The 11,136-nt window shown below is 41.1% G+C and overlaps 1 long non-coding RNA gene across 3 annotated transcripts; it reads left to right on the forward strand.

Annotated features, from left to right (window-relative positions):
- The first annotated feature begins 5,036 nt into the window (after positions 1-5,036).
- On the forward strand, positions 5,037-9,927 carry LOC117537734. Of its 3 annotated transcripts, none has more exons than XR_004567765.1 (6): positions 5,037-6,485; positions 6,788-7,007; positions 7,243-7,372; positions 7,462-7,642; positions 7,764-7,840; positions 7,991-9,927. It is a non-coding gene; the product is annotated as an uncharacterized LOC117537734 (long non-coding RNA). The 3 variants fall into 3 exon arrangements; XR_004567764.1 differs by having other exon boundaries at positions 5,038-6,485; positions 7,098-7,372; XR_004567766.1 differs by lacking the exon at positions 7,243-7,372 and having other exon boundaries at positions 5,050-6,485.
- Positions 9,928-11,136: the final 1,209 nt, after the last annotated feature.

An 11,136-nucleotide genomic window follows, 5' to 3' on the forward strand; every position in this document is an offset into this window, starting at 1 on the left:
CCTTGAAAAGTGTTTAATGTTTAAGTGTTTAACCTGTTAAGCCCGAAGGTCCCCGCCGGCAGGGACCCTGTTTTTTTTTTTTCACGAAACTGTGTCTCAGGGCATCTTAATATTTAAAAACCTATTAATGTGTTATACCAGATTAACGAGAAGAATCTCAGCTAACTGACGATACGAACAATGTTTCCCGTAACAAAACACAAGTCTCACAAGAAGCGTTAGCATTAGCCCTTAGCTAAAACGGGCAGATGCTACTTCCGGTGCTAACTAACAAAAACGATCTTTAAAACTTAATATTTTCTGCACAAACTACATATCATCTGAAAGCTGATACTCCACAGATTATTTTTGTTATAAGTATCATCACTGTAGGACACAAACTCACTGAGATATCAACCAGAACAGAGAAGAAAAAAAAACAACAGTTTTCAAAACCATAACAATAATTATGTCTTACCGTTGCTGTTTTGTAATCAAAGCTCGTGTTCAAGGGAATAAAAACGCTGCTTAAAGTTAATCCAATGTCTCTTAGTCACTTTAGAATTGTTCCTGATAATCTATCATTACATTCATGGCAGCAGAGTAGGTATAACGTTTCGCAGTCCCGAGCTAATGCTGTCTCACATGCTGTTTACGCCATCCTCTCTCTACTTGACGTAAGTGTTTAGCGGGACTTACTAACTGTCACTCGATTCTATTGGCTCTAACGGTTCAGAAAAGGTGTCAATCACCCAAATCGACCAATGGGTTCCAAAGATATGATCCTGCGTAGTATAAACTACGCCTGCTCCGGCTCCATTACGCATTACGCAGCCAGAAGGGAGAGCTTCACCACCGAGCAGGTGCTAGAGATGCTAGCTGAAGATGACTCTTCGTCGGATGATGAAGATCTCCTCCAGCCAGACCTGGATCCGGACAGTAGTGACTCGGATGTTGAACTTCCACCACGGGAAAGGTATGTAATCTCTCTGTTTTTATATATTACTTATGTGTTTGGTGCAACTGCGTCACAGTGCTAGCTTAGCCAAGAAGCTACAGGAATGATTAGGCAAAATGCTAAATAGTGTTACTTGTCTTTTTGGAGTTACATTTTCTAAATGAATGGCCAGTGAATGAATATACGTGTTTACTTATTTATTTGGTGTAATATTATTCATTTATAGTCCAATATTATCCTATAAGTATAAGCCAGTTAATTAATCTAATCTCTTTGTTTTTCCAAATTTGTTAGATGAGGAGTGACCCCAGCAGGACAAAGCCACACACCCAGAAGACTTTCAGGGAGCAGCTTGCTGCAGAATTGTTGGAGTTTGCTGAAGGCCCTGCTGAAGGCCCTGCACCTCCACCACCTCTCCTCCTCCACCACTCACATGCATGCCCGAGTATTATGGAGAAGATGCCACCAAGGTCAGGAAGAACTGCAGGAGGGGCCTAGATGCTGGACTCAAAAGGGTGAAGACACCTGTGTACTGCAGGAAGTGCCAGGTCCCTCTGTGCTTCACTGTCAAAAATAACTGTTTCAGGGAGTGGCACGACCTAAATACTGGAACATTCAGGTAGGTATAAAGTTCAGGTAGGTATAACGTTTTGCGAGTGTTTATTTAAAAAAAAAATAGTGTGTTGGTAAAATATTTGTTGTTTTTACAAACCTACAGTGTGGTTTTATTGTATAGTACGTTGGTAAAATGTTTGTTTTTACATGCCTATAGTGTGTTGGTAAAATGTTTGAAATAAATCTGCCCCAGTTGGAGTCAAATGTTACCTATGTTTCCGTTTTTTTTTTATTGTGCAAGTACACCTACACACAATGACCTACAGTGTAGTTTTATTGTATAGCGCGTTGGTACAGTTACATACACACACAGCTACACTTACATATACACACCTACACAAACCCACACAGCTACACTTACACACCTACACATACCCACACAGCTACACTTACACACACACACACCTACACTTACACACACCTACACACACAAAAATATATATTTAAAAAAAAAAAAAAAAAATGTTTTTACCTATAGTGATGATTCAATGTAATACAATGATTTTTATAGTCTGGTACCTGAAAAAGGTCAAATGGCACTGATGGAACCAAATGTGCCCAAAGCTTATTCCGCCTGGACTTTATTTTCATAAACCTCTCTAAAAAAAAGTCAAATATCACTTGTTTTGCCTCAATCTTGATACAGGGTACTTATTATGTTATACTTTGGATTCCTAAAGCTTTTAGGCTACTAACCCATCATTCAAGGTTGGTCTTCACTATAAGTAATGGGTTTTCTTTAGGCGGAGACAGGAATTTACATTTTTTTGCTATGTTCCATCTGAATTTACTCTGACACAGAAAAATCTATATTGATTCTGACACTTCTACATCCAACTCACAGATGTAACCTTGCTTTGATAACAACAATTATTCATATAAACCTTTTAGAAGTGAAGTTATAGTCATTTGTTCTGGGAATGTCATTTTCGAGCCTGAAACCTGAAAAACAGGCTCGGGGTTTAACAGGTTAATGTTTTGATAATGCTGGAAACCACTGTATTGTGTGTTTTAGGCTATCTTTGCCAATAAAATGTATTAAAATCTGAATTACATAACATTGTATTGGCTGTCAGTGATGATGGAAGAGTAGACAAGTTAAGTTACAGCATGTCCACAATCTGCATATGCATTAAGCCATTTGCATTAAGCCCTTACCACATTGTGCCTCATATACTCAAAATGCATCCTATTGATGCTTTAAAATATGGAATATTCAAAATGTGCTTCCGGGGGAGCATGCCCCCGGACCCCCCTAGAGGGATAATATCCTTCTCACCTTTTTCACCCCTGACCCGTTTTCATGCCTGTTTCTGGAAACACCAGGTGAATACCCCACTTTTCACAATAATATTATCATGCCATTGCATATATGTGGTATTTTAGAGTTGGCTAGATATTGATTAAGGCAATAGACTATGATATTCAGTACAGGAAGCTTAGCAACACCTACACGGTGTACGGCTGCTTGACCCATTTCTTGGTATGGCTGTAGCCTACCCCAGCCATACTCTGGCACTACCACTGGTGGGATGTATGGGGCGGGCCATTCTGCACATGCGTTAAATGCGTTAAATATTTTAACGCAATTAATTCAAAAAATTAATTACCGCCGTTAACGCGATAATTTTGACGGCATTAATAAAAATACATGGATTGAATAATATGCCATTTAATGTACTGATTTAAAGAGCCTGTGACACGAGTTTCCCCCATCATCCAAACCCATCAATTTGAGTAAATATTGTCCCTATGAAAACCGTTACTGAACTGATTTTGGATATTTGTACTTTGATAACCATTAATCTGCCCTTCAATGTTGACCATTTTCTGGATCTTCTCGGGGATTCTTCAAGTCCCGCCAAATTATGTGTGACGTCATTGCAGGCACAGCGCTCCAGCTGCACCGTTCAGGATGCCAGCATCTGCATGTAAATGCACGATGGCGCACACAGCAGCAAGCTCAGACAGCGATGACAGTTTAATTTTGAACGTGTCTGAGAGCTCATATGAGGCTGTAGGATCGGTTTATGTTGTATCTGTTAGAAGTTTAGGAATTAGGTGCGTCAATATGGGCGATCATATGGTCATGTAGCCAGTGGTGGACTGGGACTAAAAATCATCCCGGGACTCTCGACCGGCCCACTTCGGTACCGCTAGTAAATTGTCAACGGGGGGAGTGGGGGATGTGCTAGTGACTTATCCGACCGGCCCACTTCGGTACCGGCCTATCGGGATTCGTCCCGATGGGCAGTCCGCCACTGCACCCAGCCAGGAAACGGTGGACCTAGTGTCCCGATCGGAGTGGGAATAATAATAATAATAATAATCCGTGCATTTTATCCATTAATTTCCCCAACATTGTGGTAAAAAAACCACACGTTTAATGCATGTTGGTGTACTACAAAAAGCATCGGTTTGTTTTCTCATCAGGAAATGCAGACCGGCTCAAACAAACGATTTTTAAATCATCCTCACGATCATTTAATGTGTCATATGTTCGCCGAATTGACATGAAAGCACTAATAAATGTAGTTTCATCCACTTGAGTTTACAACTACAAAAATAATCGATTTGTTTTTATATCACATCCGACGGGAGGAAATTCAGAAGCTCTCACTACCGATTTGTAATCCTAATTTAATCATCATCTTCACCACGATCATTTATGTTTATGTTCGCCGAATTGACATGAAAGCACTGACAAATATCAATATACTGTAGTCAACTTCATTAAAACGTTATTAACGTGCCTAAACTCAGTAATTCACCATTTCTACACATGACAACACACTTTGTCCGTGTTTGGCTCTCTCGCCGCACAGTGAAGCGTTCCCGCATTGACGTCACTTCCGGCTTCCCCCAAAACTTCAAAATGAGTCGAAGGAATTTCCCCGCGATGTTCGAAATTATTGATATTTATCGGAATGGTATCGCACCTTCTTTTTTAAACTGACGGTTCGAGATTACTAGTAGCCCAATATTTCATTGCACAACAGTTGTTTGGAGGCTGTCACAGGCTCTTTAAATATTACCTGTAGTGGCTATTTGTCAACAACAATAAAACTTCAAAAGGCCACTGAGGCACCAGGTATAGTGGATCTTACGCATATCATGAGTTGGTAATGAGTCCATTGTCCAGACAAGGCATCAACGTTTTTGTGGTATTTATTAGCTTCACCTTGGCAAGAACAATACAGCAAAAGGTGTTGAAATGTTTGCTGAACTCAGCCCTGATACTGGTAAAAAACCATAGACCTTCCCGGTGCCCACAGACTGCTGCTGTGCCCTGATTGACTTAAATAAACCCAGCTGTGTGCGAACATTTACCCATCACCTTCAAAATAAAAACATTTTAGCTGGAACACAACTTAAATAATATGGCTGTAAATTAATTAATTCTACAAAACAAAAAATAACAAATAAATACATTAAAGGTCCCATGTCATGCTTTTCCGGTTATTGCCCGTCCCCTTGTGTGTTATGAAGTGTTTTATGCATGTAAACAGTCTGCAAAGTCAAAACCCTCAAAGTACACCCTGTAGCGAGTAAACTCTAACACAGAAAATACCTCGCCCAAAAGCCTCGTTGGAGATTTCTCAGTTTCCATTGTTTACTTCCTGCCCCGCGTGACGTAGCTGCACCGCGTGACGTCACTTCCTCTGCCAGTCGACCATATTAAGTGTCGTAAAACCTGCTTCTTTTCAAAGCTCTATCCAGTCATGTCGCGGAGGGTCTGTTCCCTGTATTGTGTGGAGAAATCCACAATGTTTGCAGTACCGAAGGCAGAACCACGACGAAGTCAGTGGTTGACATTCCTTTTTAACACTGTTCCAGCTGATTTACCAGCCGGTACTGTTGTGTGTGCGCGGCATTTCACGGACCTTAGCTTCGGACTTGCTGTAAAGCTGATATTGGAGGACGATGCTGTTCCTACTTTGTTTGGACCAGTGGGAGATTCGGGTACACAACCTGTAAGTATTCATTGTGGTTTGTGTATTTATTCTGTTTAAAACAAACAATGTATCTACCACGACTCTGTAAATGCTATGCTACCGAGGTAAACACGAGGGCTACCTAGCATTCCCAGACCTCAACACCGATGTTAGCACATGGCCTTACATGTATCTCATAGCAGGAGAATGTCTGCAAACACACACGAAATACTCATAGACAGTATACTCCGGGTGATTTAACCGTACGGTCAGTAATTACAGTTGCCGTTCGTGTATTCTACCGAGCTACCATTAATAAGCTAGAAGCTCTAACCTAGAGATGTTATGAAAAACATTGTTTTCATGCCAGCTACAATGAATGAATGACCGAACGTAGCAGACTAACTGTATAATATTGCAATTGTAAGATGTTCTTGCTAAGCCTAGACTAGCTGTTAAACTGCATATTAGGTTAGCATATTAGCTGGCAAGCTAACTGTGTTGATTACTGATAGATAATCATAGCTGGAGAATTTCGTCTGCAAACACACATGAAATACTCATAGACAGTATACTCTGGCTTATGTACGGCCAGTCGCCAAACATAATTACATTGAAGTTGGCGGTCCTAGCAGCTAATGCTACTGAGCTACAAAGAGTCTGAAATATTACGCTACATGGGAAAAGGTAGCAGACTATCTGTAGAACATTGTAAAAGTGTTGCTTTTATGAAATTGACTGTTTTCCTCGGATACAAAATTAATTGTATGAATACTATGTGTATCTTTCTTAGAGTACATCACAGCAGGAACACAATACCCACCGCTCCAGTACAGTCGGATGTCAAACAGACCGTCCACAGACTGTTTGTGTGGGAACTCAGAGGGTTGAGACACGGTCTGTGGGAACACAGACAGTGGAATGTAAAGTGTCCGCCATTTCTGTTGCTACACAGTTGGCCCGGGGAACACTGAAATCGGCACACGTGAGAAGCAAAGGTAGACTATAACAGACAAATCACAGATACATTACCTTAATTGTGCTTTTATTACATGTACAGCACTTGGGCTCGACCAAAAATCGTTTTTAAATGTGCTCTATAAATAAAACCTTATTTGATATTATTGTATATCACAGAAATACTGTTATGTTGACTACAAGAAATACAGTGCTGTTTGTAGTTTGTAAATTTTTCATGAATTAATCTGTCAGATGTACACAAGTTGTTGGCCTTTTACAATGTATTAGTGTCTTATCTAATGTACATAGTATTTATGCACTTTTCCCTTTTTATTAACAGGCATCCAGGCCACGGTGTCTTTCAAAAGTGTTGGCACTAAAACTTCCACCTACACAGAAATCCCCTTGTCCTCTACACCAATAAAGGGCCCAGGATTGGGACCTAGCAAGAGACCTCGACTAGAGTTGGAGCAGGAACAAGGAGAGACTTCGATTGAATTTGAAGAGACTCTGGATTCGAGTTACCACCCTGATGATACTGTAGAAGAATCTGACGTATCGTAAGTTTGGTATATTTGGTACACATTACTATTACTGTTGTTCAGAGTTGACATCTAACATGTATTGTTAATTTTGTTTTGTTACATTAGACTTCAGACACGATCCACGCACAGTGACGCAAAGTACATTGTGTTTGAAAGCTGCCTCGGACAGCTGTTTGAAAAATTTCCGTTTTGTAAGATAGACTGTGATGTCCAAAAACGAAAAAATGGGACTTTTGTGGCGTTCAAACAGCGTTGTCCAAACTGCACTTACTTCAGAGAATGGGAGAGCCAGCCCATCATTGGAAGTACCCCGGTTGGCAACTTACAATTATCTGCTGCTACATACTTCACTGGTGCTTCCTTCTTCCAACTAAAAAAAGGTATTTTACCATCTTACATCCATAGCATATGAAAAATGACAGAAGTGGACTTTTTCAAATACTTGTCCTGTTTTTCTATTTATTCATAGATATGCAGAGCCATGCAGCTGGAGATCTTCCAGTATGAGACCTTCAGGAGGCATGCTAGGCATTATCTGGAGCCTGCTATTATCCACAAGTGGAAAACTGATCAGCTGAAGATTTTCCAGCAACTACACCACCAGGGGGGAAAGGTCACAGTTGCAGGAGATATGAGAGCAGACTTTCCAGGTAAGCAGAAACAGACAAGACAGTCTAGTGCTAGAGTTACTGGTGTATATTACAATTCATCGAACTTATCCATTGAAATTCTGTTAAAGTCTTGAAACCTCCTGTATTATATTTTCTTCAGGCCACTCAGCTAAGTTTGGGAGCTACACACTAATGCACCTGGGAAGCAACACCATTGTGGACTTCTAGCTTGTTCAGGTGGGATTCTCTTTCTGGGTGTAATTTTAGGCGTGCTGGCTGTTTATGCTGAACACTGAATTACACTGAATTATCTGTACAATGAAAGAATAAAAGAGAAATGAATAAGTGTATACAAATAATTAATTATATGAATGTTATATTTTTCAGTGTACGTGGGTGAGCTGATGAGGCTGGTGTTTGAAGAAGTCTTTGAGGACCCAACACCCTTTGTGGAGGAGATGAATAAAATCAACATCCCAAAGGACCTGTCCACTCAATTTGACAGGCCCTCAAAGGAGGAAGTGGTAGCCCGCCATGTCTCAGGTTTTAGTCTAGGGGCGGTCGGAAGCCCACGTACTGTCCAGCCAGATCAGGGAACTCCTGGCTTATCCGGCGGACCACACACGACAGGATGACCACTCTGATTCCTCGTCCCAAAAAGCCCCAGCACCAGCTTACGAAGCTGCGATAGACCAGATGCCTAAAACGCCTATAAGAGGAGGAATGGATGATAACATATATGTGCTGTCCTGTTTTTCACCCTTACCCTCTGGCTGCTTGAACAACTGAATTTCCCCACAGGGATTAATAAAGGTCCATCTTATCTCATACAGTGTGTATATATACATATGATCAATTTGTACATTTATCAAAATAAAGTTTGATGGAACTACTTGATAGCCTTTCTTCCCTGAATTATTTGCTCCTAGATCATTCATATATAGCAAACCATTATTTGATTTTTCATCTAATACAGTAGTAGTTTATTATAGCTAAAAATAACTTGCTCTTCTTCAGTTCTACGCCTCAAAGGTCCATAATCAAACCGATAAATATTGTGGAGGTTCTGCAGGGTGTAGGGATTGAGGCAGTTTGGTTCTAGTCTGGGGTGGTCAACCATGCACACAATGGTTTCTGGGACTTTGTGCATTCGTGTTAAAACCTATAGGAGGATAAGATATTTGTAACATAATACGTTTAGCAATTAAATCCAACTATGGCGAGGTTTACAAAATAAACATTAAATTACTATAGAATAAATAAAAGGGCATATAGTCTATTGACTTGACAAGTATGTATGGTGTATATAATGTTGTGTGCTACTGTTGGTGTTTTTGTATTTGTTGTGGTGACACGCTGTTTTGACCATAATTCACCTTTGGTATAGTGTTGCCACACGGACCCTTTAGTGTGTGCTCTTAGGTTTAGCTTGTCATTCCTAGCTTGTCAGACAGAGCAGACATGTATTTTACCTGATTCTAAACACACCGCCCCCGACTCCCTTTCATCGGCACTACACTGTCACCTTTCTAATCTCCCTGCAACAGAGGTCTTCCACCTCGGTAGGCATTACTGCGCAGTTTCCACACGTGCACCTAAATAACAGTTGGAAAGTTTGGTTAGTCAGCGGACACACTTGTTACTGTGATGTAGATAAATGATGACGTTCTAACATTACATCTGAAATGTAGCAGCTATACAAAATTAAAACGTTCCACTGTGAAACCGCCTGCTGTATTCTTGTTTGGGACGGTGGATCAGGTCCATCACGGTCCGTTTCACTCTCTGGGTCGGACTCCGGTTCGTACATATATGGCTTTACTGACGCCATTTCATTTCTGCTACTCCGCTCAGAGCCGAAAAAACACAATGGGCTAAATGGGCTAAGTACCCGCTAAACCACTTTACGGCAGATGTCAACAGGGGCAGAGCCTCTCTGGTGGTTGACAAATCAGAACAGAGGGGCCGAGCTGACCAATCGGAGCACACTGGGCTCACAGGGAGGGGGGGCAAGAGCTGCAACGAGCCGTTTAGTGGAGAGAGTGAATACACGTAGTTTACAGAGATGCTGTATGCGAAACAATGTGAGTTTGGAAAATTGCACAGTATAAATCTATTCTAGTAGACATCAACAATGGAATTATGATCAGTGGAAATGGCCATGACATGGGACCTTTAAATAAATGTGAAAAATACTGAAGAGCTTCCACATTCCGGCCCCTAATTGTGAGAATCACAATTACCCTTATGTAAAACATATAAGGGAGCCATTCTCTCTATCCATGAGCCATAGTGTCTTCTGTGTCACCTTCTCTGTATCCACTGAAAGATCAATCAATCAATCAATCAATGTTTATTTATATAGCCCAATATCACAAATGTTACATTTGTCTCAGTGGACTTTACAGTTTGTACAAAATATCAGTATGACAATACGACACCCTCTGTCCTTAGACCCTCACATCGTACAAGGAAAAACTTCCGGAGAAAACCCACAGTTTAAAGGGAAAAATGGGAGAAACCTCAGGGAGAGCAACAGAGGAGGGATCCCTCTCCCAGGACGGACAGACGTGCAATAGATGCCGTGTGTAAATTGAAAAGATAATACATTTGCAACATAGGTAGTCCAAATGTTTGGAAATGCATGTGTGTATAATAGGAAGATGAATCCACGAGGATATCCATCCAGGACCTATGATCCAGGACCACAGCCACGACTCAAGATCCAGGGCTCGCGATCCAGGACAGAGGAGCGCAGGATCATCCATGACTCCGGATCCCGGCGTATATAGACACCAAAAAGAAAGACATTTGGGGAAGCTGGGTTAATCAGAACATGAGAGTACACAGGTATAGACAGAGAGAAGGAAGAAGTAAGATGTCCCCCGACAAACTAAGCCTATATCAGCAAAACTAGGGGCTGGATCTAATCAGCCCTAACTATAAGCTTTATCAAAAAGGAAGGTCTTAAGCGCACTCTTAAAAACGGATAGGGTGTCTGCCGCCCGAACACAAACTGGAAGCTGATTCCACAAATGTGGAGCTTGATAAGAAAAGGCTCTGGCTCCCATTGTACTTTTAGAGACTCTAGGAACAACCAACAACCCTGCATTCTTGGAACGCAATGCCCTAGTAGGACAGTAGGGTATAATGAGTTCTTTAAGGTAAGATGGCGCCTGCCCATTAAGGGCTTTGTAGGCGAGAAGAAGAATTTTAAATTCTATCCTGTGTTCTATAGGGAGCCAGTGTAAGGCAGCCAGAACAGGAGTAATGTGGTCCCTTTTCCTAACTCTGGTTAGTACACGAGCTGCAGCATTTTGAATCAGCTGAAGCGACTTGACTGACTTCTTGGTACACCCTGATAATAAAGAGTTACAATAATCCAGCCTTGAAGTAACAAATGCATGGACTAGTTTCTCTGCATCGTTTTGAGGCAAGATATGCCTGATTTTTGCAATGTTACGTAGATGGAAGTAGGCGGTCCTTGAAATTGATTTTATGTGGGCGTTAAAGGATAAATCCTGATCAAATAT

This window comes from Gymnodraco acuticeps, unplaced genomic scaffold, assembly GCF_902827175.1.
Source record: "Gymnodraco acuticeps unplaced genomic scaffold, fGymAcu1.1, whole genome shotgun sequence".
NCBI classification, from domain to species: Eukaryota; Metazoa; Chordata; class Actinopteri; order Perciformes; family Bathydraconidae; genus Gymnodraco; species Gymnodraco acuticeps.